The following is a 16,312-nucleotide window of genomic DNA, read 5'->3' on the forward strand; positions in this document are numbered from 1 at the left end:
ACAGTTATTTGTATAATTAAGATTCAAATCATAGGCTGTAGTATGGTCATACGTTTTTAAGTAGGACAGTAATCGGAACGGACCATGCTCCATAGAAGTTCTTCTTATGGAGCTCTTTAAGATGAGAATCAGTTGCTACTCAGTGCTAGTGTGGCTCTATGCACTCAATAGTTCACCCTTACCAAAGGATGCATAAACTTAGGCAAGACAGCAGAACTGAGTGTTTTTAGTGGAGCATCTTCTTCCACCAGGAACTGAGAATGTGATAGTTTGTCGAGGATTCTGAGACATATAGTCATAATCCTCAATAGGATAATATCTATATAATAGGTGTTTTTCCTGTTTCTGTTAAAACAGTGCCCCCGCCAAACCTTTTGGGCACCAGGGACCGGTTCTGTGGAGAGAGGTTTTTCCGTGGACCGGAGGGGATGTGGTTTCACATGCTGCTGGCATCCCATGGAGGGGCTTCACTTGTTTGCGCAGCCTAGTTTCTGGCATGCCGTGGACTAGTGCCAGTTCACGACCAGGAGTTGGGCCCCCCTGTGTTAAAGGATACATTTTGACATATTTTAAATAGGGCAGATAGTGGCAGATGGCAATGTCTATTATAATTTTGTTTCCCAGACTCATCTGAGCAAGCACTCCGGTGCTCACTATACTGTTGTACAAGGTGGCCAGAATGTGATGCTACTTCTCACTCAAAAGTTTCAGTATGTGTGCTTGTTCTGTTTGTGTGTGTGTGTATATATATGTATGCACTGCTGTATTCATTTTTCTTTTTTTGGGTTAGGTGGCATCTCTAGTAAATAGTAGGATTCAATTGGCTGTCAACTTCAGGAATTATTATTGTTGTATTGTCTATAATAAAAATCTGGAACTCTATATAGTATATGGGGAATTAAGCCTCAAGCACTTACAAACTTCCTGGATATTTTTTTCTACAATTAAGCCAGATAGTTTTGATCTTGTTCACTTACTACAGGGGTGTCAAACTCAAGGCCCGGGGATCAGATCCGGTCTGTGGGGTACTTAGATCTGGCCTGCAAGGCCACCCTAGAAACAGCGATGGACCAGCCCGTGGTGCTTCTGCCAATGAAAACTGGCTCCCGAGGTCTGTTTTCAGTTGCCACAGCCTCTTGCAACCCTCTGCCAGTGAAAACGGAGCTCGGGAGGGCCAAGATCCATTTTCACTGGCAGAGGGTTGCAGGAGGCCGTGGCAACTCAAAACAGAACGCGGGAGCCTGTTTTCACTGGCAGAGCGCTCGGACCCCCACAGGCGCCCCCAACAGGAATGAGGTCGAGCTGGGCACGCCTACCCTGGCCACGCCTACCCCGGCCCCTTGAGGACAAACACAACCCTGATGCGGCCCTCAATGAAATCGAGTTTGACACCCCTGATTTACTAGAGCAAGTTTCTTCACCCTCCCCCCACCTTTCTTCCACAAACCACATCATAAAAGAGAGTTAAAATAATATATTAAAATCACTGCTGTGCTCTTAAGCATTAGTGATCAAGAATACTAAAGAAACAAAGCAACAGTTAAAATTAAAACACAGTGGAGAACCAACTAGACTTATTTTTCAAAAAATGTTTGCAGAATCAAGCATTTTGAATTAGTAATGGAATGAAAAGTTTGGATCGATTTCCCAGTGTTGCCATTAACAAGGATAAGCGCTCAGCCTAGGTTTGATATGGGGCTAACTGCGATTGAGTTGAATACTATGGAGATTTTGCTAGAAAACAGTGCGCAAAATGCTATTCTGCCTCCCCTGTGTGTTCCTTTGACATCACTTTTTTCATCAAATAATGACTAGCTCATTGAATTTTCAAAGCTTGTATGTCACTTGCAGCTGGGAATTAACTGTTGATGGTTTTCAGCTCTTGGCAGCACTGAAAAGTGAAGCTTTTCCAGCTGAACACAGGAATTGTCTTTCCTATTAATCTATTGTGGAGAATTGTGTTATGAATCACTTTGTACTGCAGAAACACTAAATCTGTGTCAGTCTTCTGGTTGCTTGAAAAGCTGACATCTCTTCCAATTCCCAGTATTCAAGTAGCCACACATTTGGACTTCAGCATGTTGTGATACAAAGGATACTTCATTGGGAAACCTAATTTATTTTGCTCTTTATAATGGAGGAGTCATTATAAAATTATCTATTTCTATAATGTTAGAATGTTTTCTAAATAGTGGGAAAGTTGTGCAGTAAAACCTGACAGCTGTTGAGATCAATAAGACCATCCAGTTTAGAATTTTCCGACGTGCAAAGAATGGAGAATTTAGTACAAGAAAGTTATGCTCCGTTTGTTGGTTGTAAATATATGTCCCTTAACTTTAGATCAGAGGTGGTATTCTGCTGGTTTGCGCCGGTTTGCGTGAACCAGTAGTGGCGACCCCCCCCCTTCCCGGATATAATGCCGTCTTATTTAGCCACATTTTCGAGGCCGGGCGCATGCACAGAAGGCGTGCGAACAATTTCTGTCAATCTAAAGCATTTCTGAAACCCACCACTGCTTTAGATTAAGAAAAATTATGTTTTCTGTTATTGGGATACAGACTTTTGAGTAGTTCTGTGCTCTAAAAACAAACGTCTTGAATCAACCAAAGGAAATTCACATGTGCAAAGTTATGAAAATATATATTATTAATCTTTCTTTCCTGATTGATGAATGATTTTATATTCTTTGTTTTGTGTGCTATTACGATTTAACAGAGGTCTTGGGTGTTATAGCAGATAAGCTGGAAGTGTCTAAGCAATGCAAAGGTGCGATTGCTTATGGGCTGTGATGTATGTTTATGGGAACAAGAATTTGAAATAACAATGAGTAATGATGCTTTTATTAAGCAACTATAGCTTATGCTTGACATACACACCTGGCTCTTGAAGTTTGCAGATACTCTCTGGTTTATCAACTCAAGTTAATGTTGCCATGAAACTGCTGTTACAATTTTATTTCCTGTTGTGGTAGATGAACTTGAAAATCAGCACCATGTGTATGAATCGCATCTGTGAAGATTGGTTTATTCTTTGTTTTGAATCCAAATAGTTTTTACCAACAATCTAAATTAAAACTAGTTGGGATTTAGAAAAATGTCAATTCTTATTTTGCGTATCATTTATTTTTTTGGCTGTGCCCTTTCCAGAACACTTAAAAAAAACTTTTTAGAGACCACCATTTGAAGAGTTGTCTTCTCATATATTATACCAAGAAAGAAAAAATTTATAGTAGTCAAAATAACATGTTTTTTTTTAAAAAAAACAAAAAACAAAACAAAACTCCAAAGAGTTTTTTCCTTCCCTAAATGCACATACCCAACTAATCATCCCGGTTTGGGGGGATCCGGCCTCTCCACAACTTTAGACATCCATTTTTCTCCTTGGAAAAAAAAAACCCAAACAAAAGACGATGCAAAAATAAAAGAACTGGAGGGTGTGTGTGGGCAGACTGAAAAAGGGATGTCATCAAGTGATTCACAAACTGCATTTTTTTTTTTGCATCCCTGCCCTGTACTCTCAAATACACTAAATTAGGGGATTGATAGTATAAAAACGAATAAATGAATGTAGCAGCTGCTAGCTCCAATTGTATGTGCATTGATTCCATTCAACCCACATTGAATGCGTATAATGTTTCATCTTAGAACACTCCTACAAATCTAAGAAAATCGTTTTTAAACAGATGAAGGCCCAGTACGAATTGTCCTGACTGACTCTGTTCAGCTGCCAAGCTGTTTAGCTAATCCCTTTGCAGGAACCAGGTCTTCATCACAGTAGCCCTATGGAGAAATATATTTTCTATTTTTTCTCCTATTCGCTAGAATGTATCTTGATAGTTGTGCAAATAAACGTGCAAGCCAAATTTCAGTAAAATCTGACTAAAATGCAGCTCTCTTTCATTTTCCATAATCTTGCAAAAGGATCTTGTGTCGAACAGTATAGTCAAGTGGAAGGATTCCATGCAGTTTCTGGATTGGCTGTATACTGCACCTCGCTTTGGTAAACTTAAAGTAAAGGGTGTGTACTGATTTCAGAGGTAATCCTTCTGCTAAGCTATTCTTAACAAGCTAAAAAGGTGAATGGAATTGTCACCCAGATAGAAAGAAAGAGAGAGGGGGACGGGAGAGGGTATTAAAATGATTTTGTTGATCTTTTATTTCATTTTCTAGACTGCTGGTGATTAGATATTGTCTTGTTTGGAGCAACAACCAACTTGGCTTTTAGTTTTAATAGGCTGAATTTGATGTAGAGAGAAATTATAATGCCCGGAGAGAAGTTGTTGGGTCATTCTATGTGTTTGCAAACATGAAAAAAAAAGAAGAAATGTTTGAACATTACTTGGGAGCAGGGGACAGGCAAAGGTTACAAACAAGGCAAGATATAATAAAGCAACATAATTAGTAATAACTACAAGTAATATCGTAGTCATGTTGTGTTAATAAGCTAAGAACTATGCCCTTTGAAACAACAGCATCTATTTTTGTAAGTTTTAGTAAGTTGGTGACTTTTCTCCTGTTCAGTCTGCTGTGAATGTTTATTCCTTTCTATAACCAGTGTTATTGCTGTTTTCACTGGGAAGTTTATGGAAGATCTCTGAGTGTGCATGTGCTTGAAATCATTATCATCTTAGATAAGTTAATATGTGTCATTTTCAGTGTTAACTAGGGAATGGCAGTGTCCAGTTTTTCTTTAAAGAGAAGTTGGTGCAATCTTGCTGGATCAAACATGAGGTTGTACTGTTGTCCGATGTTGTGATGCCGCTCATCAGTATGGAAAGATATTGTGGTGAGCTAGTTAAAATATCTGACTAAGATCTGAAAGGGCCACCTTTGTAGTTCAAAGTAGTTGAGTGCTCTCTGATGCTTTAGATAATCTACTATATCTAGGCCTATGATCTTTAACACTCTACAGGTCATGAAGAACTTACTGAATAAATGGTAGGCTGTGAATACATCAAAAACTAATTATACTTCCTTTTAATTGTTTTCAGTAGCCACAGATGCTGAATGGGTAGCTAAAGTCAATAGAATGGAATTTATTTATTTGTTTGTTTTTTGCTTATTTATTTATTTGTTATTAATAATAATTAATATTTATTTATTTATTTTAATACCTAGAACAGCTTGTGGCTACCCATATATATATATATATATCTTACTGCAGGGTAACTGGGCGGCATAGCTGGGTAGCCACAAGCTGTTCTGGGTAGTATTTTGTTGCAGATTCCTCATACATTTGCAAAGTAGTTGAATTCTTATCACCTATCAATGTTTTTCTGACTGTTTCTGGAAGCTAATATTTGCGACCATTTTGTCTCCTCCATTACTTCATTGATTATTTCATTACAGTATCATTAAACAATTTGGCTAAGTTAGCATCATTTGCTGTGATTTAATGCTGGTTCTGCAGGATATTTATCGACGTGAATGAATGTTAAAAATGATTCACTTGGAAAAATCGGGGCTGTCTGTGGTGAAGACAAGGCCTGCATTTTGAAGGTTTTCATGATGCTCCACAATGGTTTTTTAAAAGTATCAAATTATTCTTGTGAAGAAAATGAACATTGCCTGAGGAAAGTAGTTTTGAATAGACAGGTTTTTTATACATATACGTATATATTTTAATTAGTATATTATTTGGGGATTTTCCCCTTAGATTTTAATATAGTTATATCATTGGCTTGGATTCTGGTCAGAAGAATATGCTTTTGAAAATGTGTTATTCTATATTAGATTTAGATTAAAGTAACTATATGTTCTTTATTATATAGTACTTTGTTTTAGAAAGCTGTCCTTTAAATTTTTCAAAAACTGGCCTTTGTTCTTTATTTTGGTCATTTAATTCCTACTGTACAAATGGTACGAGTTAAGGCATGCTTTCATGTTCCTATGAATTATTTTTAAAATAAATGTACATATACTGTTTGATTTTAGTTTTTTTAGAATATGCATTTTTGTAAAGTTGTCATTGGTTTTGCTCTTGTATTTTATCTTGTACAGCAAAGTTATAAACATAAACAAGTTTTTATTCTTATGAACCTATTTTTAAAGGTACTGTATGTCCTTAATTTTTTTTCCAAGCAAATATGACCACCCTAATTTACCCCCGTTTGCCATGTCACTTAAGCACAATTTTTATTTATTCCTACTATGACGCAGTGGCTAAAATTTCTCATTTTAGCCTTAGCACGTAGAGTGAGTAAAATCCAGCTCATGAACGAGAGTCTACTTTAAAAATAACAATCAGCTATTTTCAAGCTTGCTATCATTTAGAAATGCAGTTTCAACCTATTGTTTATATACTTTTGAGTGTTGAAACTGAAAGTGCTTTTAAAAAGTATAATATTTGTATGTTGTGAGCTACTTTGTTCTCCTTGCTGAATAGACAGGATGTAAAAAATTTAAATGCTCCCTTGGGCGTGGATTTTAGCGATTGAGTAACCCCATCAAGTGTGATATTTGTGTGTGTGTGTGTGTGTGTGTGTGTGTGTGTGTGTGTGTGTGTGTGTAACTGGTTGCATGGATTGGGTTAGTTTGTCCTCAGGTGCCATTATGCTTTTGCTGTATTGTTATTGTTGTTTGCTTCTATTGTCATTAGCTTTAATCCTATGATTCCCGCTCAGAGCCATAATGGCGTGGTGGGCAGCTATATAAATCATACTAAATAAAGGAAAAAAATATAATACAGGACTACAATTAAAAAGAATTAAAAGATAGTACAAGGAGCATCTGATTTTCTGCCTGCTAAAGTGGACTGTCAGCTATTTCTTGTTTTAAAAAAAGATTTGAAATTATTTTCTTCCTTTTTCATTGTAAGAATCAGCAAAAAGAGAAATGACATAACATTACTTAAATAAGATTTTGTTGGAAGTGTCCTCTCACTTTCTCTTCTAATGAGCTGTGAAATTAAAGTAGAATCTTCAAAAATTCTATTTTAAATTGAAAAATACTGTGGAGTTAGATTAAATATGCAAAGTGCAAAAGTGATAAAATGCTTTTTTTCTTTTGATTTAGGTTTTGAGAAAGCTATACATGTAGAAAAAAGTACCTTGTGATTGAGTGATTATAAACCTTAATACGGAAAGAGAAGCTGATATCTGAAAATAGTTTTTAAAGTCTCTTTTCCTTGCATTTTAAAAATATTTAATTTAGTGCTCCTTTTTAAGAAACTGCTTAATGAAAACTGTCACTTATTTTTTTAAAATCTTACAAATTTAATAACATAAATGAAAGTGGTATTTTGTATGGTACGAAATGCCAAAATTGAAAATAGGGTTTGTGCGTGTGTGCATGTATGTATAAAGCAGCTAATTCTGTGGCTAAATATTTATCTGGAATATTCCAGTGAGTAAAAACAATGGCCTTCAAATAAATAAATCACTGCCAAATTCTTCCGGCTCATAATATTGAAACGCATAGAAAACAAAAAAGCAACTTTCTTGTATGTGCTTTGCTGCATTCCCACTGGACTTTGGGCTGGCTTTTTCCTTCCTTGCCCTTCCTCTGGGTGCAGCTGCTGCATTTCCCCTCCCTGTGTAAATCTGGAAATAAAATATTAACCAAAGCAGCCATGAGAAGAACGCGGACGAAGCAGCTTTGCCGATGCGTGTTTCCCTCTGTGGTTTTTTTTAATTTATTTATTTATTTTCAAGCTCCCCTCTCCTCAAGGTACTCCGCACGAGTCAGAACGGGACAGATGTTGTCGATTCCAAATGTGCAAGGCACGGCGGGGAGCGTGTGTGTGTGGCCGGGGGGGGGGGGACACACGATGGCGAATATTGCTTAGCAACCGGGCACTTGAGGGAGCGTTTTTTAGGAGAAATGCCAAGGGAGTTATGCCTGGGAGCGATCGCTGGCTTTGCATGGCTCAGTGCGAGGGAAGAGAAGTGAAAGTTCTTTCCTGTCAGCTCTGCCACTCCAGCTGCCAGAGCAAAGACGCTCATGTTATTGATGCTGATTACAGCTGGCAGGGGAATGTATGGAAACAGGAAACCTCTGTTGCCATGTAGGAAGGCAGTAAGACATGTTCACGGAGGTAAGTTCTCCCCCCTCTGGCCCCGCCACAAATAGAAACTGGCCGTGGATGCTCAGGTATCTTCTCCGTAGGAGAGACTGGGGGAGGATTGGGCAGCAAGGCAGGTGACTGGAGGGTGGACCGAGGTCATGTTTTGCCACGTGCTACCAGTAGCCCAAAGGAGGCACGTCTTCCAGCTGATGCCCTGTTTGCAGCCAAGAGGTAGAAAGGAGCTCTCCTGGCGAATTTGGCTTGTAAACAAGGACGGCTTGGGTGGGTGAGGCACTCAGGCAGAGGAGTCACGCTCCTCCTCCCTCGCTTCCTTTGCAAAGGGTTTGACGGATAATTGACAAGCTGCACAAGGAGTCTTGGATTCCAGGGCATCCGTTCCTCGGAAGTTCTTGGGAAAATGCGCAACTCAGCAGTAGCTGAAGGTAGCCGTTATCAAAGCTAAGCAATCAAGCTACCTGTAGGGGCCAATTGCATGTCATAGACACCTGAAACTTTGCTCCCAGGGTGACAGTTTTCTCTCTCCCCCCCCCCTCGAATAGAGGAATTTCAGGCAGGAGAAACTTTCTGTACATTGGCCAGGTGTGTGCAAATGTTGTGGAGGGGGTAGGGGGAATTGCAAAGATGTCATGCCATGTAACCTGGTGGATGCTTGAAATAATTTTAGTGTCTCTGTTCCTTAAAGAGCCTTCTGTCTATATGGCAAGATAGAAATCTAGAGTGTTAAGATATATGTTACTATTGGTCTTTTAGATAAGAATTTTCTAGTTGGGGAGCAGAAGGCCCTACGATAGAGAAATAGATAGATAGATAGATAGATAGATAGATAGATAGATAGATAGATAGATAGATAGATAGATAGATAGATAGATATATATGGGCGGAAATGAATAGATTCCAAGCTGGTGATATTTTCAAGGAAAACAATAACCAAATATTATGCTCTGGTTGTGGTGGAAGACCTTTAAAGGCCCCAAGGCCTGCCTGGCTTGAAGCTTCTCCATGTCTTATCATTTTGAAAGATTTATTATACTGCGGGGAGAAGTTTCAGTCTGGTGAAAGTCCCTTGTGTATATGTACTTCCTTCCTACTCGGAACACATACCATTTTTATCATGCTTACTGATCTAGCTTAAAAACAAACACACACACACACACACACACAAACATACACACACACACACACACACACACACACACACACACAAGGCATGTTGTTAGGACTTTGACTTAATGCCATTTCTGCCCAAAGGGGAGTGGCTTTGTATTAGAAAATTTGCATATTGGCATTATTCTTACTACTATATTTACCACATTGGGGCAAATTACCTTCCACTGACTTGATAAGGGCCAAAACATTGCTGCCTGTATGTGATTTGCAGAAAGTGCAAATCTGAGTGCATAACTGTTTTTGTTCATGGTCCTTTATGTCATGTCTTGTCTTTCACTTTTGAAATCAAGAAGCCATCTAAATGGAATTTCCAGGTGGTGTGTCATCCATATTCTCATGAAATCTAGAATCATTTAGTTTATTGTATCTCATGCTTTCATATCATCTCAGAGATAATGTTGTAAAACATAATTGGCCTGCTCATTTTTTTAGTGCCAACAAATGACATTGAGTAAAATGGTCGACCCAGGGAAACTGCTTGCTTTCGCTTGATTTTCAGTACGTTTGGTTGTCTTCAAGTGTTCTGCTCAAGAACCTAACTGTGTTTATTTTTCTCAGAATTTGTTAATAGACACTATCTCCTCCCTCTTCTTTGTGGCAACCCCTAAGATATTGGAACACTGCTATCATGTCTCCCCTAGTCCTTCTTTTCATTAAACTAGGCATACCGAGTTCCTGCAGCCGTTCTTCATATGAACGAATGATCTTTGGTAGCTTTAAATAAGATTCCCTTAATTAATGGAGGATAAGATCTAGCAGCAGTGAAGCTATCTATACATTACCTTAAATGTTGGCAGATACCGCAGCAGTTGGTAGGCAGGGAAGTCAAAAAAATCATCACAAGATACTGTTCTCAGAAAAATTGTGCATGTTCATGAAGCTATCAGGAGTCAAGTTTGAGTCAGAGGAAATTTTAATCTTTTTACTGCAGGCAATGTGCATTTCGATAACGGTTCTTGCAACAACAGCAGTAAATGACTCCTTGTGCCTTGCTTGGGTCCTTCCGTTGGCTTCTGTTTGGCCATGCCAGTTTTAATACAGTTAAATACGGTTTTAAATAGATGTTAGGAAATCGTATTAAGATTCCTCGGTGTAAAGATTAGCACACTGGACCAATTTATCTGATAAGTAACTTGCATGTGTCTAACTGTATTTACTTTCTCAAGTAGAGGAGGGAGCCATGTCTATTGTATAGTTTTTCAAAGAGGTTGTTAAGATCCCGCTCTCCTAGGCAGTGTCTTGTTCGCCCTATCACAGTCTTTTCCAATCTGTTCCCCCACCCCCACTGTTCGGAGTTCAATTTGCAGAATTACAAGCCACAATGGCCATTACCAAGACTTGAACCCGTCACATCTGGAGGTACCAAAACAAAAGTCTCTGTGGAGGTACCCTTGAACTGGGTCAACTCTGTAGTGAAAGATCCTGATATGAGAGGTCCTTATGAATAACATCAGTGATGATGTTACCTAGTTTGGGTAACGAAACATCTGCTAGAAAACAACCAAGCTGAGAGAGCACCAAGGATCTCTCCTTTCAATCCTGAGCTACAAAAATTCTCTTTTACTGAGAGCCTTGATAACTTGACTGGTCCTTCCTTGATCAGGAGCTCTTTCTGATTGGTTTACTTGATGGTGACATCATTGCTACATGGCTTCTAAGAGTGCGGTGACCCAGTGGTTAGAATGCAGTACTGCGGGCTACTTCTGCTGCCTGCCGGCTGCCTGCAATTTAGCTGTTCAAATCTCGCCAGGCTCAAGGTTGACTCAGCCTTCCATCCTTCTGAGGTCAGTAAAATGAGGACCCAGATTGTTGGGGGCAATAGGTGGACTCTGTAAACTGCTTAGCGAGGGCTGTAAAGCACTGTAAAGTGGTATATAAGTCTAAATGCTATTGCTATTGGACAGGTACAAGCTTCTGGAAGAAATATATAGTATTTTAATTCTCTACAGTGTCCCAGAATGGAAAGTTAGGGCAATCATTAATAGTGTCCTTTTTACTCCAACAACTTTATTCTTCTGGTATAATAATATAGTGCGGATATTCTATCTTCATATAGCAGATTTATGCCTTGGGGTTTCATGATTCTTTTTAGTTTGCTTTCATTTTTCCCATATATAGGGTTGACTTTTATAAGCTAAATAAAAGGGTACTTCATCAATTATTCATTTGCTTCCTATCTCCAAGGCCTTTTTTTCTTTTACTGGTAGTTAAATAAAATTTATGCAGAGTTGCTTGTTTAGTATTTTATTTACCCAATGGGATCAAGACTGAAACTTAGGAAATTCAGCATACAAATAAGGATTAGAAAAGAGAGCACTTTTTATGTTATTCTGAATAAATCTTAATGTTCCCACTTTAAGGGTAAATTATTTGGAATAAGCCTTTCAAATGAATGTAAAATGTGGAGTCAATGAATTAAAGAGAGCACCAAACTAGTACAATTCTATTTCATACATAAATATGTTCTATACCAAAATAACACAAGGGATCTTTTTCCAATGTACTTGCATAGAATCGGGGGGAAAAAAACTAATTTTCCTTCTAGCTGTTAATATAAGCATTAATAACAAACAAGGTTTTTGAATAATGGAGTTGGCATTTTATCATGCAATCCCTGTCCGTGTGTTTTTGGACAAACTATGAATCAAGCAAATATACCAATACTGATGTCTGAAGAATGTGATTCTTGGATTTCCTTAAATGAGTCAAATCTAGAAGACCTTTTTAAAGTTGTGTCAGACATTAGTAAGGTTGATATTGGCTCCAGTATGGTCCAGTTAGGGCAGGCTGTCTGTTTCTAAAGGTCATGTGGATTATCTCATGGTGAAACACATAAGGCAAGCCACAAGTGGTATTTCTTCCATCCTATGCTTTCCAAAGAGTGCAATACAGGTAGTCCTCAGCTTACGACCTCAGTTGAGCCCAAAATTTATGTTGTTAAGTGAAAAATTTGTTAAGTGAATTTCTTCCATTTTACCACTTTTCTTGCCACATTGGATGAATGAATCATCACAGGTGTTAAATTAGTAACATGGTTGTTAAGTGAATCTGATTTCTCCATTGACTTTGCTTGTCAGAAGGTCACAAAATGACTCCTGAACAGTTCAACCTTCACAAATACGAGTCAGTTGTCAAGCATCTGAATGTAAATTGCGTGACCATTGAGGTGCTGCAATGGTCAAAGATCATTATTTTCAGTGGCGTTATAACTTTGAATGGTCACTAAATGAACTGCTGTAAATCGAGGACTACATGTATGTGTGTGTGTGTGTATGTATGTATATATGTGTATGTATGTGTCTGTCTGTCTATCTATCTATCTCATTGTTAGTCTCTTTTATCTTTAGTAGTACACGCAGGATTTAGTTTTGGACTCTCCTGTTTCTCTTTGCATTCATCTAATTAACCCGGGGACTCGGTGGCTCAGTGGTTAACATGCTGAGCTTGTCAATCAGAAAGGTCGGCAGTTCGAATCCCCAGCGCCGCATAATGGAGTGAGCTCCTGTTACTTGTCCCAGCTTCTGCCAACCTAGCAGTTCGAAAGCATGTAAAAATGCTAGTAGAAAAATAGGGACTACCTTGGTGGGAAGGTAACAGTGTTCCGTGCGCCTTTGGCGTTTAGTCATGCTGGCCACATGACCATGGAGACATCTTTGGACAGCGCTGGCTCTTCGGCTTTGAAACAGAGATGAGCACTGCCTCCTAGAGTTGGAAACAACTAGCAGATATGTGCGAGGGGATCCTTTACCTTTACCTTTAATTAACGTAACATTTCTCAACCATAGCAACTTTAAAATATGTGCACTTCTACTCTCAGAATTCTGGGAATAGAAGTCCATGCATCTTAAAATTGCTAAGATTGAGAAACATTGCTTTAAAAAGCAGAGGAGCAGTGAAGACCAATTGAGTTTCAACTAGAACATCATTTTAATTAAGCAGAATGCCAGTTGTATTTTTACTGTTGCTTTTCTCTCCCCACCCCCAACCTCTTAGCATTCTGCCTGCGGGTTTTGTAAAAGTACTTGGTGGCTTTTAATGGGTAGACCTCTTTTTCTTTGATCAATCAATCAGGTTTGTAAAAGAAAATCTGGTTATCAAATGTTAAATAATCTGTCCCTGTTTGTTGTGGCTAATATTTGTATCATCATCATCCTAATAGCATCATCATTCTAGCACAGCGATGGTTAACCTTTTTGTTGTTGTGTGCAGAAAGCGTGCGGCCATACCTTTAATGAAATGTGCGCGTGATGCTGTGCACCCTGCACATGCACGTGCAGCCACCATGCCCCCCATACATGCGTGCCAGAAAATCAGCTGGCTGGTGAGAGGCACCTGTGCATGCGCGGTGGAGCTGAGCTGGGGCGATGGCTCACGTGCCATCAGAGAGGGCGCTGCGTGCCATAGGTTTGCCATCACGATTCTAGCAAGTTTAGAAATTTGGATCTCGCTGTGAATTCCTTCAGAGTCCCTCAATAGCGACACTGCTACCAAATACTTGGAAATCCTTATTTTTCTGTGTCTATAGTCCTGTGGCAGTATCAAAAGATTTTATAAGAGGAGATGGCGGCAATGTGTCCCATACAGCTAATCCCTGACTTACAACAATTCATTTAGTGACCATTCAAAGTTTCAACGATACTGAAAAAAGTGACATGTCAGTTTTTCACACTTTATGACCGTTGCATCATCCCCATGGTCATGTGATCAGAATTTTGGACGCTTGGCAACTGGCTCATATTTATAACGGTTTCAGTGTCCCAAGGTCACATGATCACCTTTTGCGACCTTCTGACAAGCAAAGTCGAAGGGGAAGTCTGATTCACTTAACAACCATGATACTAACGTAACAATGGCTGCAATTCACTTAACAACTGTGGCAAAAAGTCATAAAATGAGCCAAAATTCACTTAACAGACATTTCACTCAGCAACAGAAATGTTGGGCTCAGTTGTGGTTGTAAGTTGAGAATTACTTGTACTATTTTTCATTGACTTTTTTGATACTTAAATTATGATTTCTATGTACTTACTGGAGATTGGGAAAATGCTCTGAACTTAACAGCTCTCCTTGACCAAACTGCAGAAGTCAATAAATTTATGTCTGCATATAAAAGTGCTAAAATTAAGGTTATTCTATAGAATTTCCACATTAATTAGGAAAGTGATAGCTGGAGAATACCATTTGGTTGTCATAGCATCTAAGATAAAATAAGAGTTGATCTATTAAAGGGCATGATTTGTTAACCTCCCGCAGCTATTTTGCTATGCTCCCGTTTCCCCCCAAAATAAGACATCCCCTGATAATAAGCCCAATCGGGCTTTTGAGCGCATGGCAATAAGGCCAAGCGCTTCTTTCAGGGTTCAAAAAAATATAAGACAGGGTCTTATTTTTGGGGAAACACGGTATTACTTAAATAGTTATATCCCTAAGACTTCATAGCCTTCCTCCAGTCTGTTATTTTTATTCATGCAAAAGAGGGGAAATTTAATAACCATTTAATAACCATTTATTTACCTGCCTATTTATTTTTGTAATGGAAAAAAAATACAGAAATAGAAGATGTTCTGAATAAAAAAAATAAACCAAGTTGAGAGAGAGGGAGAGGGTGAGAGAGACCTGGAAGCCCAATTATAAATCCTAGCTTAAATATATTTTCTTTTCATTTTAAGGCACGCCTTGTCGCTTTGTAAAAAGCTAGTCTTGGCTGGTTGAAAGGTTTCATAACTCACCTTGCGTGTTCCAAATCCCACTGCACAACCATTCCATTTAGCAGATTTGAGGAGGCGGGACAGTTGAAAATGCTGCTTTGATTACTGGAATGAATGCAATTTCACTCTTTGACATCTAAGAGTCTCTTCCCCTCCCAGATTGACAAAACACGAAGTATTCCATCAGGCATTAAACAATATTAAACATAATATTGTCAGAAGTTATTTGCTGCTAATACAGAAAGGAGTGATATGGATAGCAGATGTCAATTTATGATTGGAATGGCTCCATGTTACAATAGCAAGAATCCCAGATATCTTTAGCTGAGTCTTATTTTGCACGTACAATTTCCTCAGAGTCTAAATACCTACATGGTTTTTTTCTTTTCTTTTCTAAAGCAGCCAGATCTTCCTGCTTAGTTACAGCTGGATGTTTATCTCTGCAACAAACACAGCTTAATGATTTCATCCTTTGGATTGGAAAACTTTTAGAGTAAGCCCTTGATTTACAACCACAATTGAGCCCAAAGTTTCTGTTGCTAAGTGAGACATTTGTTAAGTGAGTTTTGCCCCACTTTATGACTTTTCGTGCCGCCGTTGTTAAGTGAATCGCTGCAGTGGTTAAGTCAGTAACACGGTTGTTAATCGAACCCATTGACTTTGCTTGTCAGAAGGTTGCAAAAGGGAGATCACATGACCCAGGGACAGTGCAACCGTCATAAATGTGAGTCAGTTGCGAAGTGTCTGAATTTTGATCACGTGACCATGAGGATGCTGCAATGGTCGTAAGGATGAAAAACGGTCGTAACTCCGTTTTTCAGTTCTGTTGTGACTTTGAATAGTCATTAAATGAACTGTTGTAATTACCTCTAGTTCTTCCTTGTATTCCAGCATTACTCCTCAATTTTCTGAGAACAGTATTTGTTTTCAGTTAAGTTCCAGTGCATCTTTGTATGTGTGCATCTTCAAACGCTTTCACAAATTATGTGCAGAAAGCAAAAAAGAGAAAGGAAAAGAAAAACCTAAATATTTCATTTCCTATTTACGAGCAAATGGTTGGTTTCATTTTTGCAAGCCGTTTCCCCTAATGTAGGCTAGTGCGCAAAGCACTGTTCACGTATTTTGTCATATATGTGCTTTGTTTTATTTTTAATTGGAAAACAGCATTGCAGAAAATCGTGGAGAATGTTTACCTTGGCTGCCTATTTGTTCATTTGTTTCTGCCTTCTTTCCACCTCTTGAGATAAAAACGGGGTTTGAAGAAAAAAAAAAGATAATGCCCGTTAAAAACTGCCACCATAAATACCATCTTTAATCAAGACGACTGTGGATGAATCACTGTTTCCAGATTTTTGTGGTGTCAATAGAGCTGGAGACCTGCATGCAAGATTTCTGTTTTCTGTCTTTGGTGA

The 16,312-nt window shown here is 38.6% G+C and overlaps 1 protein-coding gene across 1 annotated transcript in view; it reads left to right on the forward strand.

Moving 5' to 3' along the window:
* AFF1 (ALF transcription elongation factor 1) overlaps positions 1 to 16,312 on the forward strand; it is a 182,140-nt gene that overhangs the window by 89,544 nt on the left and 76,284 nt on the right. The gene's annotated exons all lie outside the window — the stretch shown is intronic.

This window comes from Ahaetulla prasina, chromosome 8 (genome assembly GCF_028640845.1).
Source record: "Ahaetulla prasina isolate Xishuangbanna chromosome 8, ASM2864084v1, whole genome shotgun sequence".
NCBI lineage: Eukaryota > Metazoa > Chordata > Lepidosauria > Squamata > Colubridae > Ahaetulla > Ahaetulla prasina.